Below are 17,768 nucleotides of genomic sequence, written 5' to 3'. Positions count from 1 at the left end.
TAAATTATATTGGAGTAGACAACTACTCAAGGGTCAGGGCCAATCCTCCCTGGTTTTTCCACAGGCCAAAGACCAGAGCACATGAAAACACTCCTGCTTTTCTTCATTCTTCAGAGTTCCTCTTAACATGATGATGAAAGTAATGTAAGGTCATCTCCTATTGCCATCTTCATAAACCCACCCAGATGCACAACCTCCCTGCAAAATACTTCTATCAGAATCTTGTATTTTGACATTTGACTGCTTTCTATATTGTTTTCAAATAAAAATGCCCCCAAATTGAGCCTTTTAAAAAAAATCAGGGCTTTGGGTGCTGACAGTGTGTTTAAAAGTTGGTTCCAATTGGCACATTTTCTCCTCTCCTGCATAATGCTGTTAGAATCCTTATATACATTTTAGCAGCTTGATACTGCTTTAACTGTCATGGGTCCATCATGCAGAATTGTGAGTTTTGTAGTTTGGTGAAGAACATCTAAGTCTCTGCAAGTACCATAATTCAGTGGAATGTACTTTAGTGCTGTCTAGCACAGAATTCCAAATACCTCTGGCCAAATTACGTATCCTAGGAACTTTATAGTATGAAGCCATGGCAGTAAGAATGACATTAAACTATTATAATGGTGCAGCATAAATGCACTTGTTTCTAGTCCAAGGCCCAAACCATCTTTGTCACTCTGCTCAAGACTCATTCTATTACCAAGCATGTGAATCAGTGAGATTGGAAAAGACAGAAGGATCTCTGTCCTGTATTGTTACACCAGGGATTTTGCAGGGCTCAGTTACATTCATGGAAGGTGAAAGACATTCCAGCTGCAGGCTGGAAGTGCTAATAATGCATCTGGAATCCAGAGTCGCAGATGTACACCAAGGTTGAAAGGGGTAATGGGTACATGGAGATGCATAAGTGCATGGAGCATTTTCTCCAATGATTTCCATAAAACACAATCACAGTGGATTGTGACTTTTGTGCTACAGTAATTTATGCTGGATGAAACAAACAAATGCACACATCACATATTCTTCTTTGTTTGAAAGCATTATCAAGCCAACAGAGCCACTGAGACCAAATGGATTAGCATGCAGACTGAAGTAAATAAGTTCAGCTACAATAACAATTTTTCTAAAAAGCCAGGGAAACTAGTAACATAACACCTCTGCAGATGTGAAGGTTGCCTCAACTTCCTTACAGCCACTGTCAGCAGATGTACATGAATTATTGGCAGCCCTGAGCAAACATTCCTCTACTATGCACAGAAACAGCTGTGTTCTCAACCAGAAATTAAACTTGTTTGAAGCTCTCCTAGCCAAGCAAAAGGGCTTTGCTGAGTCCTGCCTACATCTGTCACCAATACCAGTCACTTTGAATGTGTTTATATCCTTTCACCAAATACACACACCCAGTGATGACTTCATTACCTTATGAACAGTTATTTGGATCAAGCCTCCACTTCAGACTTGATTTTTAGATTCAGAAAACTTTTTGTGTGCTGTTGTTTTATTATCTCAGCTGTGAGTGCATGTTGGGGGTTGAGGGAGCTCTTCTCTTTCAGAACTACGACTGCATTCATCATATCTGCTCTGTACTGGCTCCCAATGACAGCTGTGAGTCCTTTTTCATTCCCAGCAGCCCTACATAATCAACACAATTTTAAAGGAAAAAATAGTAGACATCTGCCTCACTCATTTTTCATCTTTTTAAACACACTCACACAACAGGCAGATTCAACAGGATTTCTTCCCACTCAGTATATCTCTTTGGTGAAGTAAACCTAGTATTTGATCATAAGTACAGCAGGGACGTAGCCAGGATTTTAGGAAGGGGGGGGGGCTCCAGACTAAGTGCCACCATTATAATGGGGCTTGGGCGCGGCGGCGCAGCAGCACGCACCATTCATTTTTCTAATAAGAACACCCCCCCCCCCCAGCTACGTCCCTGAGTACAGTCAGTTTGTTCATCTTGCCTAATATTGTCTTCTCTGGTTGGCATCATCTCTCTTAAGATCTCAGGTGGATGCCGTTCACATCACCTGATGCCTGTGTAAACTGAAGATGGCAGGGGACGAAACAGGGACTTTATCCTTGGAAAGCACATGTGGATTACATGCGTGTGTCTGGGGGCGTCTCCTTGATAGCATTTTGCAAGAAATTCTGTTGGTTGTGCAAAGAATCAGAGCTGGCTCATGTGCTAGGCAGAGTGAGGCAGTTGCCTCAGGGGGCAGAGTGCCAAGAATAGTCCACAACACTCTTTCTTCTATCCTGGAGTCCTTGCTGCCACCACCCCATATCCTTTGCTCCCCTACTTTTTCCCTACCCTGGAGCCACTGTTTTGACCCTCCCTTCCTCCCTCCCTCCCTTCTGTTTATGCCATCATTGTGCTTTCTCCTTTGCATCTCATGTCCCACTGCCATGCCTCCCACCTGCTCTTCCTTCCTCCACCTACCCCAGCTCATACCCTCATGCCTTCTGCCCTTCTACCACATTACCATGTTTCCATGCTATTCCTTTTCCTTATACTGCCTTCTGTTGTATTTTGTACCCCTGGTACACTTCCCTCACTCTCCCCATTTGCTTCACCTCTCATCATTACCTATGGATTCTGTGCAATGCAACAGTAATTGCACAAAATGGCTAAAGTGGCTTTAAAGAGAGGACAGTAAGCAGGGGACACTAGTGTGAGAAAAGGAACAGGGAGGCAAGGTGAGAAGGTGGTTGTAATGGGTGGTCATGGCAGTTGTTTTCTTCCACCTCTGGCAGGAGAAGAATGTGTTCTCCTCGAGCAGAAAAAGGAGGAGACATATGGGTTCCCACCACTCCTACACAGTATATACCTTGCATAAGATACTCTGCACTAAGGTGGAAATAGCTGAGACATGTGTCAGTGCCCATACAGCTGTGGGGAGGGGAATGTAAAGGAATGAACTCACATGGGCAGGTGCAGCAATGGTGATTATTTTCCTCATTGAAATGTAATTCTTCACTAACTTTATTCTAGGGAAAAAGAATGACTAATCCTAGCAATTTCTTTCCTGCTGTGAAGACGTCTTTGAAAACTGTGCAGTCTTCAATGACTATGAGCAGTTTGGATTTGTTATGTACAAAATTTGCAGATGGGAATTTTGTGCAGAAAACAGGTGCCAATATTCTGTATCGGCTGCTGACTTACATCTGTGTAACCAAGTAACATCTCCCAGCCTGAACTCCCTCAAGTTTAACTTAAGAGCCACAAGAGATGAAGGAGATCTCTTAGGTTGCTAATTGGAGCCCAAAGAGAAGGATATTTGCAGCCTTGTTTCACCTTTCCTTGCTGGTGAGAGGCGACAGAAATGTCATCTTCCTCACATTTGACTGATAGCTGAAAAGACCTCCATCACTTTATGAAACTGCTGGCTCTTTAGGTAGTCTAGTAGGGGCATTTACATAGGTCTAATCTGCACTGCATAAATAAGGCAATTTTACACTGCTTTAACTGCCATGGCTCAATGCTATGGAATTCCAGGATTTGTAGTATTTTTGACACCATAACTCTCTGACAGAGAAGGCTAACTATCTCACAAAACTACAAATCCCGGAATTCCATAGCATTGAGCCATGGCAATTAGAGTGATGTCAAATTGCATTTTTTCTGCAGTGCAGATAAGACCAGAGTCTTATAGAAACACTATTTGGCTTTACAAGTTTGAAGCAATTAAAAATCCATAACTCTAGGCTGCCAATCTGTAACTACAATAGAGACTGCCAGCTATCATTTTCTGCTCAGAAAATAGTAAAGGCTGTTTTCTGTGAAAAAGAAAGATAGAAAGAAATGAAATGAAAGCTATACAAATTTTGCACAGAATACTTCCCATATTAGAAAGATTCTCATCTGTCCATTATTCTTCTCATCTGGGTTTACTAGCACTCAAGAATGTGTCTCAGCTATTTGGAGAATCTTTTTTTTAATATTCTTCCCATCTTTCTTCACTCATCAGCCCAGGGAATGCTGGCCTTGAAAGCAACCACCTTATAATGCATACCAGTATATGTTGCTTTAAAAAGCAAACATTAATTGATAAGGTTTGCAACAAGACAGTGGTTTTCATGCCAGAAGTGTAATATATCCAGTACGGTAATATTGTGTATAGGCTGTTGTATTGGCACCTGGGATATCCAGGTTTTATCTCCCAGCGAGCTACAAAACTTAAGTAACTCTAGGCCAGACACACTCGCTTGTCCTTGCCTGGCTCACAGATTTTTGTGAGTTTAAAGTGATTGGGGGAGTTGTATACACTATCCTCTCATTGGAGAAAAAGATGGCTATAAAGGTAATTCATAAAAAGAAATAATAAACACATTGGTCAGTTTCCTTATTTTCTGGGCATTTGTCCTTCCCAGAATAAGAAAAATTTACATTTAGGAAGCAATTCTATACACTTTTACCTGCAGCTGCCTCTTTCATTGCCAGATCAAGGCCACAGCAACTACATGCCACAGCCCTGATCTGGCCTTTCCATCTCCCAAAAAAGGAGCCACAAAATGCAGCTCCTTTTTGTACCACTGAAAGGGCAACATAGCCATGGTGGCAGTGGTTTTTCGCTGCTTCTTTGGTGTGGCACAGCTAAACGCTGTGCCCAAGATGCAGCGTGATGCCACCTGCTGTCTGGTCAGGAGGGCAGTGTGAGGATGGCATCCGGGTGGCTGACATACAGATGCCATGGTGTCAGCCCGCCCCGAGGCCAGCTCTTTATGCCGGTCTGTTGAGGCCAATACTGCTGAATACACATGGATAGGATTGCACTATCACAGGCCAGTTGTATCACTTCCAGTTAAATATTACCATGCAGTCTTCAAACAAAGAAAAGATGAGGACAATCAACTACTAAACGCAGAACAAAAAGGAAGGGAGGAAGGGAATATTGGCTTTGTCTTTGGAAATACAATGAAGAAGATGGAGCAACCTGAACCTCTTGAAGAGAGAGTTCCAAAATTCTGGGGTAGTAAAACAGAAGGCCCTGCTTCTTGCAAAACCTATCTAATCTCCATGGGGGCATATGCTTTGGTAGGGACATCTTGGTAGATATTAATTATCAGGGCTTGTGTGTGTTGTGCTTCAAGTAATCTCTGACTTATGGCAACCCTGAGGTGAACCTATTATGGGGTTTTCTTGGCAAGGTTGGGTCAGAACAGGTTTGTCATTGCCTTCCTCTGAGGCTGAAAGCATGTGCCTTGCCCAATGTCACACAGTAGGTCCCATGGATAAGCAGGAATCAAACCCTGGTCTCCAGAGCAATAGTCCAGATGGAATGAAATGTTTACTGAGATAACCAAGACCAGATTTCCTAAAATCATCTGGAAAGATAGTTCTTAAAATATGAAACAAGCTGATACACAGCAGTATGTGACATGGGAATGACTGTGAGATGTTCTGATTGCACATCAGGAGCACCATACAGGTGGGCACTAATTTGAGACTGGGGAGATGTTGCTGTTTTGGACCACAACTCCCAGAATCCATGAGACAATATGGCCACTGACTATGGGAAGCAAAAGGGACATGAGGAGTAAAAAGTATCCGATTTATTGTACCTGCCCAAATAAAAAAGATGGCTTTAATGTGGGGTTGGCTGATGTCACATAGTTGCTCCCATGTTAATGCAGTATAATATAGTTCTATATCCTTTTTTGATATGCTGCCATGCCTGAAAAATGTCCACAATCTTGTACAAATTCAGACCTTTTGATGTTACCCTATGTACAGACTACTGCTCATTTCTGGCTATTAGTTTATCAAGCAACTTGGGCTGCACACAACTACACCATTGCAAAGTTATTGCTGATTTACACAATCCTATCCAATCTAAGCTTCACTTTTAGTAGTTTTACAACCATCTCACAGTATTAGCATCTGGGTTGAGCGAAGGGAGTTTCACATTCCATAATACCACATTTTATTCATTAATCTTCTAAAACTCAAAGATTAACAGAACACATGAAAGAAATGAAATGTAAATGTGGCTTGGAATGCTTACTGAGCTGACATTCCAAACCTTACATGGAATACACAAATTTATGAACTGCTTATATTCCTGCTGCTTACATATGGATTGCCTTTATTTTCACTTATCTTCAGAACAATGATCAAAGTAACCATGAAGGGAGATGCACTGATTCTGAAAAGGAGCACATGTTTTCCAGTTGCTGAGGGTTTTTTCCCCCCTGTTCTGGGCCACAACTTAACCATCATGTGGGTTATCAGTCTATAACCCTAAAGAAAATCCCAAGTCCTTGGGAACACAAAGGATTGCATTTCAATAAGATGACTGCTAAATGTTTGGTTGCCTAGGATAATGGTACAGGATCAGAAAATATACACTTACACAAACCTATAAGTATATCCTTAAAACATTAATCATGTCTTGTCATGTCCCCATGTGGTGAGTTTTCAAATGTGAACAGCTTGATATACCCAGGGTAGCTGTGTTAGCCATACAGTAAAGTCCAGTAGCATCCAAAATCTACTAAACAGTGGACCAACCAAAATGCACAATATACATGTTGCAAGATTTTGAAGCTCCACTGGCTTCTTCATCAAGCAAAGATGTTAAAAACCATACAGGAGAAAATTTCTTGAAGAAGTAAGTCATAGGCCCCCATTTTGTTGTTCTCAGTTCAGATGGTATGAAACGGTGACTCATGCATGCTGGCCTCTTCTCCTTCTGGCCATGTCAGTACTGGGAGACCGCTGAGTACTGCTGCCCTGTCTTTTTCCTGATAAGGCAAAGGATAGTAGGGTGCGGGGACAGGGTGGCAGTACAAGGGGATGAGGAACACACATAGGGACAGGGAGTGGCGTGCTGGGACTGTGAGCAGCTGCGGGTACATTGCAGTGGAGGTGGGCCCAACGGGGCATCACTTTTCTTCTGTGGTGTTGCCCAGTGTGGGCCACACCATTGCACCCCCATCCCATGCACAACTGGCTATATGGGCAACATGGCCACCCCTGATATGTTTTCTGGATTTGAAGATGCTGCATTATAGCAGCAACAGGGAATCCTAAAAAGAGAGCCAGTGGACTAGGACTTTATGATTTGAGGTTTCTAGTTCCACCAAAAGTAAAACTTTTTTTAAAAAAATAGGACTGCATTGGCATGTTTTACTTGAACACCACCTAAAAGTTTTCCTGGTGCAAAAGCATGAAGCCTTCTAGAGAGAATATAGTTATGAACATAGGGAGCTACCAATTCTATCCGGAGCTCTCTAAATCCAGGTTTTGGAGAAAAGACAGGATGTAAATAAAGTGGTTAGTTGGTTGGTTGATTTATGTTGATACTCTCCAGCAGTCTTGTAAGAAGGCCAATACCCTGCTTAGCTTATGAAATAAGACATGGGCAAATATTTCAGTGGGTTTTTTGGGCTATGTGGCTATGTTCTAGAAGAGTTTCTTTCTGATGTTTCACAAGCATCTGTGGCTGGCATCTTCAGAGAAGCATCGCCACAGATGCTGGTGAAACATCAGGAAGAAACTCTTTTAGAACATGGCCACATAACCTGAAAAACCCACAAAAAACTATGGATTCCTGCCACGAAAGCCTTTGACTTCACATATTTCAGTGTATGTTCAAGAACTCTGGAGTACATACGTTCAGGCAGGAATCTGAAGGCCTAACATAATCCAAAACCATTGGAATAACTATAGAAAGATCTTGTGCCCTTTGCTAGATCAGTCCTATCACAATGCAGAGTAAGGAAACCGCCCCAAGCAGTAGTGACCACTCCCAAGCATTCTGACTGAGCTCTCTGGCTTTTCTCCTATCTTGGAGGGCAGAGGGTTGTTTAGAGTTCATCAAGACAAACTCTAGGTTTGAAACACAATTAGACAACCTGCAATTCCAGGGCAGCCTGTGTCCTTCTCATTGATTTTAGCAGCCCTTTGAAAGTAAGCAGTTCAGAACTCTGCCAGAATATCCTCTACCATGTGGGGAGCAAGTGAGAGAAAGGTGATTGAAGAAGGGAGGTAAGAAACAGAAACATGGGCTGATCTTGCCTACCTTATGTCTTGGCTCCTCTAACTCCTAGAATCCACTCCCATCACTCCCATACAACTCCAGACCATTAATGGTGGTGCTTGACAAGACAAAGTTTGTCCGCCACTGGTCTCAAGTGTGTGATTTCAAACACATGGAGTCATACATGCACATACCTTGGTACACACTTATGGTGCACACCATACCCTCCAACATTTTGCAGATGAAAACTGGGACACACGTGGCCAAGCAATATCAGAGCGTAGTCAAGATAACAAACATTATTAATAAGGAAGAATACGTAAGTTAGGGGTAGCTGCCTCAGTTTGCTTTTGCCTCAATCTAGAGAGAAGGGCAAGATCCTATCCTCTCCCTTGATGAGTTAACTGAGTTCAAAGTGCTTTTGCACTTTGCACTCCATTTTCAGCAGTTGAAGTAAGGCGAGGCCAAAGTGGGAAATTGGGAGGAGGAGAAAGAAACAGGGACATTTTAAAAGCAGCTGAAAAAGTGAGACAACAAAGAATTAATTGGGACTGCCCTTGCCAAACTGGGGCCCTAACTGAAGGGTATGGTATCCACTAGGAAACCATTCTCCATCTATGGTTACAAATGTGTGGTCAAATTGTTCTGAAACATTGGAGTAACAGAATGAATACATTATTCATACTTGAGGACAGGGAGGATATGGAAGAGGGGGTTCATGGTCTCTGAAATTATAGACATAAAAGGCCTTTCAGATCATCTGTTTAATTTAATTGAGGCAATGCTGTGTTTTCTTCTTCAATATATTCTCCCGTTATCTTGCCTGGTATAGATGAAAAATTCTCAAGTGCTTGTCATTGTCTGAGCTCCAGTGTAGCTTCATTATACCCTTCTGGCTAATGCTGCTGAAACATCTGTGCCAATGATGGCTTAATCTCTATTTCTGAAATGGATTCGTGCTTTTAGTCAAAAGAAGTCGAATGAGGAATAATGAAAAAGAGCCTAAGAAAAGAAGTGTCAGACTCAATACCAAGGACTCATTATGACAGTTCTTGAGCCTAGGAGGATTTTCATTTAAAGGGATGGCATGTAACCAAGCCTTCAAACCCTTGAAAATATCATCCCATTCTTTTATTCTATGCTTCTCATTTACCACCTGTGGTCTTTAAGTAAGGAATGGAGGGAGTGAGCCAGAAGAAGGACCTTCTGCTCGATCTTGGAGAAGATCAAATAAATTAGTTTTCAGGTAATAAAATCTTGCCAAGAATCCCTAGGAGAGGGTCACCATAGCTTGGAGTTGACTTGAAGGCACATAACAATAACAAAGATGGGCAGTTGGTTGAGACTTAGAAAGAAAGAACAGCAGATTTTTACCAAGAAGCGTCTGACAGTTTTTTTTAAGGCAGGAAGAGAAAAAACTCCACTTGATGATCGTTCTGTATTCTTGCCAGTAGATATTTGATAGTTTTGGCAGAACTGTTGTTCATTGTTGTTTGTGCATTCATCCTGCTGTTATTCTCGGTAAGCTGTGTTTCAGCTTTTCTATCTTGCTTCAAAAACCTGCCAAGTTTCTTTGACCGGAGGCAATGTGGGATCAATGAAACTAACACTCAGGTCAGCCATCTTTTCCCCCAGTTATGCCCTAGGGAATAACATGACATCCTTTTGTTTCCAAGTTGTTTCCAATGGCTTTCTTGGTTCCAGTTTCAAAGTGGCTGGCACTTTTTAATTTCAAACATGTATTTATTTAATGTCATTTGTATGACACCTTTCTCTCACAGGGAAAACCAAAGTAGCTCTCAAAGCACAACAATTAAAAAAATTAACAATACAAATTTAAAAACAACTTTAAAAAATCACCACATTTGGGAGTATAAACAAATATGCATTCCAGTAAGAAGCCTCATTGTCTACACATTAAAAGCCTGGGTAAACAAAAAGATCTTTGCCTGTTGGCAAAAGAAAAATCTGGGAGAAGCCACTGAGAAGGCTCTCTCTCGTGTTCTCACCAAGTGAGACTGTGATTGAGGTGGAACCAAGAGAAAGCAGAACAACCGTTTCCCATAGATTCTTGCAAGTTTGTAAAGGGATATTTGTTTTTATTATTTATTCCAGATAGTCTGGACTAAAGCCAAAAAAGAAAATATAGGCCCAAGACAGATGGGTCCAAAGTGGCGTCCTCCCAGCGATTCTATGGTTCGGGAGTGCGCACCAACTGCACGCTCCCAAACCCTAGTCTATACGGATGCTGGCGTCATGGCAGCCTCCCATCCATACGGGGGCCACCATGATGATGCAAATGTGGCGCCACATTGTGAATTTTCTATCTTGGAAGCCTCAGGAGTGGTGATTCACCTTTTTAACACATCCTCAGGTCCTCTCACTATTGAATGTCAAAAACTACAATTTTTGAAAATCCAAAGTGGACTTGGGGCCATGACTGCTTCTCCTTGTCTTCCTTCTCCTCCTCTTTTTGGCATTTTGTGCTGTTTGTGTGGCCCCTTTCAGATTTCAGGGACAGAACATTTGTGCCTAGACCTGTCAAAGTTGCCTGCCCATGAATTAAGGACTAATGTTGAGAGATAGATATTTGGAGCGTTCTTGCTCTATCTCAGTTCACTTGCTTCTCTGTTCATTTATTTTAGAATCTCAAGTTCTTTCTGCTGAATTGGAGACTGAAGCTGCAGGTCTTGTACGTTTGTCTTACGGATGAGCTGAATGAAACTCTCAACCATCTCTACCACCCAATTCAAAAGATACATCTATTCCCAGCATGGAGAAGGCTACTTCCTTGACAGGCAGCTTTTAAAGGAGAGGAGCCTATTGGTAGTAATAACCCTCATTCACCACATGTGGTGCTGAACACACAGAGATTCAAAAGCAGTCTTTCATGTAAAAAGAAGAAGTAAAAATAAAACAAAATCCTTCTTGGACATCTTCTTTCTATAGAACTCATGAGGAAATTTGCAAATTTTGGAAAGTTCTTGCTAAATATGAGCCTTTCATCCTCCAGATTCTTGCACATTCCTGATCAGAGACAGAAGTCTATTTTTATTTTGAGATTTCAAAATGTTCTCCATTATGTGTTAATCCAGTCCACTGAACCACATATAAATCAGGGCCCCAATGTTGTGAGATACAAAAGGGAAGGATGTATGTTAGTACACATTAATACATAGCCAATAATGTGATTGAAAACTGCACACTTCAGAGGAAGGAACTGGTAAAACCACCTCTGAGGATCCTCACCTAAGGAAACCTTATGAAATTCATGGGGTTGCCACAAGTCAACAGGCAACTTGAAGGCACATACACAGTATCTATCTATCTATCTATCTATCTATCTATCTATCTATCTATCTATCTATCTATCTATCTATCTATCTATCCTTCCTTCCTTCCTTCCTTCCTTCCTTCCACCTTTAATGTAATAATCATAATAATTTAATGACAGGTTATTTATTGGTGTGCAGATCACTAGAATGCAGAGAAATTTGTACCTTTGATGCTGCCCTTGCAGTAAGGCTTCTGACTCATTAGCGCAGTACTAATGAGGTTGGGTTTCAAAGCAGGTGTTGTTAAGTGCAATCAGAGCTGTTTTATTAGTCTACAAATTGTCTTGACTTGACAAAGGAAGTCAGATGAGTTCATGCTCAGTTAACCTTTGCCTACATGCATGATTGGGTTGATTAAACAGCCACTGATAATGACCTTCAATCTGGCAAATTATCCAAAGGTGATGCAACATGGAATTCATTGTGATGGGCAGTGCTCTGTTTTCTTCTTCATGTACGAAATTAAAAGGCAATTTTGAAATTAACCAACCAAGAGCATTGACTGATACACATAAGGCTTGGAGTTTACTTGAATAGAAGAAGAGAGAAAACTGCACCAAAATTATGGCTATTGACATGAAGCACCCATTTTCCATAGAGCTATATATAGGGAAGTGCTGCAGGAGGAATACATATACGTAGCTCAAAATTATTTTGGCAATTTAAATGTCTGTGGTATGTGGAACAATTTTTGTTGCTGATGTGCCTTCAAGTCATTTCCAATTTATGGAGACCTTAAGACGATTCTATCACATGTTTTTTTTGGGGGGGAGGGAGGTTGGCAGGATCTGTTTTGTGGATGTTTGCCTGAGGCTGAGGGAGTGTGACTTGCCCAAGGTCACCCAGTGGGTTTCCAGGGCCAAGTGGAAATTCAAACCCTGGTCTCCAGTGTCATAGTCCAATGCTTAAACCACAACACATGCTGAGTCTCTATATGGAGCAATATTCTGCTTTAAATTCTTTTTGGTTGGGTGCATTGTAGTTGTTGTTAACTGCGCTCAAATTGACCTCAGTTCATGGCAACCCAGTAGATGAGACCTTTCCAACACCCCCTGTCCTCAGTCTCTCTGTTCAGGCCCGTATCCTCCCTGATTGAGAATAGTCATCTGGCATGCAGTCTTCCTCTCTTTCTGCTGCCTTCCATCTTTCCTAGCATCACTGGCTTTTCTAAGGATTTATTTTTACTCATGATGTGTCCAAAGTACAACCTCAATTTAGTCATCTTGGCTTCCAGAGAGAGTTCAGGCTTGATTGGTTCTAGAACCCATTTGTCTTCTGGGTGATCCATGGTATTCTTAGTCTTCTCCAGCCCCAGATCTTGAATAAGTTGAGTATAAATTTTGTATCAGGAAAAAAATTGATGTTTCTAGACTATGTTCTTTTAATTTATATCCCTCAGATATGGGACTAATGGTTAGTGTCGTTGGAGTCTGTGTCCTCTTACTGTGGCTAAAAGTCTTGCATTCCAAAGCTGGATAGATAAACATTCGCCAGCTATTGTTCAATGGTCTGATGATCTCATTGTTTTACCTGCTTGTGAACTACCACTAAAACGCTAGTCATGTCATAGATGCCATCTTCTAGAAAATATGGTTTTGGAAATATGTTCAGTTTATATTAAACTATATGTCTGGCCTACAGTCATACCTTTTTTTGTTTTTCTTGCTTTCTTTTTTAACCCACTTGCCATGCAGGCACTCACAATCAGTGGAAATATCCTGCTTTGAATCCTAAGATGCAGTACTGTAGTTCTGCTATCAAATTGTAAATGTAAATAATATTCTAACATCAGTAAACATAATTATTGTGTCTATGTATATGTTTGCAGGTATGCAAAGAAAGTATATTTAAAGCATATGGGTAGGAAAAGAAAATCACAAGGCAGGGCAGAGCAAAGCAGGGCCTAGGGACCCTTTTTCTAGTTCTTCCATGCCTCTGTGTCTAGATCCAGGGAAGTAATAGTGCCACTCTATTCTGCTTTGGTCAGGCCCCACCTTGAATACTGTGTCCAGTTCTGGGCACCACAATTAAAAAAGGACATTAAAAACTGGAGCGTGTCCAAAGGAGAGCGACTAAAATGGTGAAAGGTCTGGAAACCATGCCCTATGAGGAACGACTTAGGGAGCTGGGGATGTTTAGCCTGGAGAAGAAAAGGCTAAGAGGTGATATGATAGCCCTGTTTAAATATTTGAAGGGATGTCATATTGAGGAGGGAGCAAGCTTGTTTTCTGCTGCTCCAGAGAACAGGGCCCGGAGCAATGGATGCAAGCTGCAAGAAAAGAGATTCCACCTCAACATTAGGAGGAACTTCCTGACAGTAAGGGCTGTTCGACAGTGGAACAAACTCCCTCGAAGTGTAGTGGAGTCTCCTTCCTTAGAGGTCTTCAAACAGAGGCTGGATGGCCATCTGTCGGGGATGCTTTGATTGTGATTTCCTGCATGGCAGGGGGTTGGACTGGATGGCCCTTGTGGTCTCTTCCAACTCTATGATTCTATGATTCTATGATTCTGTGGATGCAGCCTGCCAGTGGTCAGAGGGAGATGGGAAATGACCCACCAGTTCCTCTGAAGTTGCTTATTCCATTTAGCAGATTAGTTTTATACATAGAAAAAAAGGAGGATAGAGTAATAGAGGTTTGATGGATTCCTCAGGGAAGTAGGTGAAGGTGTGAACCTTTCCATATTTTTTTCCAACTGGTATCATGTGACATAGTGAATTGGTAAAATACTCCCTACAACTAATACCAAGTTATATCCAATTTGATGACCTGCATGTATGGTACCAGTAGTGTCACACACAGGCTAATAAAATAAGTCTGGTATTTTAATTAAAACCTACAGGCAAAGCCGCACATAGTTTAAGACACACTCATCAAATATGTTGCATCATAGACATCCCAAGGAAAGCAGGTGGTGAACTTGAAGATACTTGCTAAGCTGGTATCAGTGGTACAATAATATAGTTTGGTTGTCAGCTTAGCCTTCAGCCACAGGCTCACACACATTTCAAGCTAATGCCCAGTCATGTAAAAGGGAATCATTCTGTTTATTCCAGGCCTCAGAGAATTTCAGTGTGTTGCCCACATTTCTTTACAAGTTCAGAAGTTTATTCTTCACACAGATGGTTAGTTAATTACAGGGCTGGGAAGATTTAGTGCCTGATTTTATATGTGGGGCAACACTGTAATTGAAAAAAAGATTAATAAAACAGCCAGTAGAAATGCTGCAGAATGACCTGGTTGGTTGAAAAAAAGTGATACACACATGAGGATGGATTAACAACAGAGCGTGTTGAGGAAGATATCCAAGCTTCTCATTATTTTTTACTTTTTTTTATGAAGCTCAAAAGGGACTTCTCAATTTGCTAAAGGAACAGCAGCAACAACAACAACAGACCTTGGATTGTCGCCTAACATGTGTCTACAACAGTGACATGATATTTCTTTCATCACATAACTGTGGGGATGAGATAGAGGAGTCAGAGTTTCTGTTTGGAGTGGAGAAAGTTGGGGTAGCTATTGTTTATTCTTTGGTTGATTTCAAGACATTTTATACCTCTTTTCATTAAAAAAAATAATCTCAAATCAGTTTACATTTTTAAAAAGTCCAATAAAAATTACAATATATGTTGGTATCAAAACATAAAAGTAAATAAAATTATTAAAGATAGTAAAATAACAATAACAATGATAAAAACAATGAAATAATTCCTTAAATCAATTCATTATATTCATTTCAAATCAGTTAATTAAAAGCATTATTAGGTTAGTCTACTTGTCAATTAGGATTCTTCTCACCTGCCCTACCATAGCACCAGTCAGGGCCAACATTCAAACTGCAGCTCATTTCATTACTTTCTTAATGAAGCCATAGACTGGTTCTGAAATTCATCCAAATTAATTCCCAACAATGCAAAGAATGAAAGATGTTCTGCTGATCAGACTTTGATGGTGAACAATTGCAGAAGCAACCAACTATGCTGTAATTGTGCAAAAATCATAACTCTCAAACACTCTCCTCTTCTTTGTGTTACTAGTATGGAGGTCCTGTTATTTTTATTTCCTTAACCAGACTGTTTTGTACTTGAAAAAAATCCTCATTTGTTCCTCATTAAATTCTGCAGATCATTTCCCTTCCATATCTTGTTTGCTAGCTATTCTGGGTGCAGTTTACTGGTGAAATTTGCGAACATCAGCAGTAAGCCCAGAAACTTACAGCTGAGCCAACAGACTCATCAACTAGCATGAATGTCTTTTGCATTGCCAGGAGGTCTCTGGTTGGATACAGACAATGTTTCATCCAACAGTGACTGTTTGAAAACTTACTTCTGGGTAAGAATGGAAAGAATTATTGTTTTTATTTGCTTCCCTGTGTTTAAGAAAGTTTCCTGAGGCTTGGCAAACCCCACTGAGAGAAAAATGCAGTAGTAAAATTTCTGCACAACTTTCTCCCAGTAATCACACTTTGCAAAATGTTCTTGGCAATTATTTTGTTCAGAAATAAACATATTTTTGCGTACAAAAACTATGCCTTTTTCTATTATTATTATTATTATTATTATTATTATTTATTTTTATTTACATGAGACTCTTACATATTATTCAAATCAAAAATTCAACATCATTATAAAAACCAAGCTACTATTCAGACTATTCAGCAACTATTCAGAATTCTCCCTTTCCCCCACCCCAATACACTGTTCCACTGGAAGATTTCACTTTTTTTCTAAACAGCTCTTAATGCAAACATTCCTCTATTTTTGTATTTTGCATCTACCCCCATCTCACACTAATAATTAATTTTTGTTATTTTTGCATAACAGTCTATGTATATATTTCTTTGATATTTCTTTCTTCCCATACTTTCCTTGCTTTACATTATAGAAATTGTATTTAACAATACCTCCTATCCATTTCTTAACCTTACCAAAAATTATGGAGACATTGACCACCTATTCTTACAATAATTCATCAGTGCTTTCCACATTTCTTTGTTTGACTCATCGTACTTCCCATCCTCCCGGAGCCACATCGTTAATTTGTCCATCTCTATTGCATCCAATGCCTTCAGTGACCATTCATCAATATCTATTTCTCCAGTTTTTTCCCAATTTTTTGTTATGACAATTCTAGCTGTTGTTATTAAATACAATAACAGCTTTTTATGTTTCCTTTGTTCACCCCCCTCTATCATATTCAACAAAATTATTTCTGGTGCGTTACAGACTGCCCAGAAAGGGTGGTCTCATGCTGCCGCTGGTTGCAGCGTCCGGGAACCGCAGCAGCCAAACGCCGTGGTTCTCGGATGCTGCAAAGAAGGAGTGCGATTTTTGCACTCCTTCCTGCGGCCCGGAAGAGACGCTGTGAGTGCTGAAGCGCGCACTTGCGGCGTCACTTCCGCCGCGTGACATGCGGACGCAGAGCATCCACTACGTCAAAATGGCGACGCCCATTTATATGCAGCGCCGCCATTTTGTCATAGTCATTACGCGCGAGGGGCAAGGCGCGTTAGGAAGCGCCGCCCCTCGCGCATAATGACGGCGCCTCATGGGCCCGTCTGTAACACGCCTCTGGTTCCAATCTTATAGTAATTTGGTATATTTCCTCTATTATCCTCTGCATTTTTTTCCAAAAAATCTTCACTTGTGGGCAAGACCACCACATATAGTAGTATGACCCATAATGGCTATTACATCTCCAACATCCCTCTGATTTATTTTTCAACATCTTTGCTAATCTCGATGCGGGGAGATGCCACCTATATAGCATTTTCATAAAATTTTCCTTTAGGTCAGCACAACACGTAAAGTTTAGGTCTTTCCCCCAGGCCCTTTCCCATCTATCTAATTGAATATTTCTACCTATATTTTTTGCCCATTCTATCATACATCCTTTTATAGTTTCTTCTTCTAATTCTAATTTTAACCACATTTTATATATTCTTGAGATAGTCCCTCTATTCCCCTTTTCTATTATCTCATCCAGATCTGTCTTCTCCATTGTTATACCTCCTGGTTTCATATCTTTCCTAAATCTTGCAACCAATTGTGTATACGGGAACCAGCTCAATCTTAAATTTTTCTTTTGTAACTCTTCCCTACTTTTTATTATAAGTTTCCCTTTGTCTATTTTCAGAAGAGCCTTTTATTTAAGCCACTCTTTCCACTCCAGCTCTCCTCTTCTCATAAATGCCTCATGTGGGGATACCCAGAATCGTAATCTTCTAGAGTTTATCTTTGTACTTCTTCCATATTCTGAGTAGTGATCTAAGTATTATATGGTCATTAAAATCTTTGTTTTGCTCCAATTTATCGTACCACATATACGTGTGCCACCCATACCTGATGTTAAAGAACATGGTTTCAGTGCATGAAAGGTGAGGGAAGAGTAAAAAAAAATACACACTGTTTCCTGTGCATAAAATGTGTTTTCTGAGCACAAATGTGGGTTTT

General features: G+C 40.7%; 1 pseudogene; it reads right to left on the bottom strand.

Annotated features, from left to right (window-relative positions):
• The window catches only part of LOC149313871 (DNA polymerase beta pseudogene), a 41,442-nt pseudogene extending 25,094 nt beyond the window's left edge, over window positions 1-16,348 (bottom strand).
• Window positions 16,349-17,768: the final 1,420 nt, after the last annotated feature.

This window comes from Sceloporus occidentalis, unplaced genomic scaffold (genome assembly GCF_023333645.1).
Source record: "Sceloporus occidentalis isolate IW3139 unplaced genomic scaffold, rSceOcc1.0.p SCAF_4, whole genome shotgun sequence".
Lineage (NCBI taxonomy): Eukaryota > Metazoa > Chordata > Lepidosauria > Squamata > Phrynosomatidae > Sceloporus > Sceloporus occidentalis.
The sequence above is the reverse complement of the archived record's forward strand: the minus strand, read 5'-3'. Positions and strand labels throughout refer to the sequence as shown.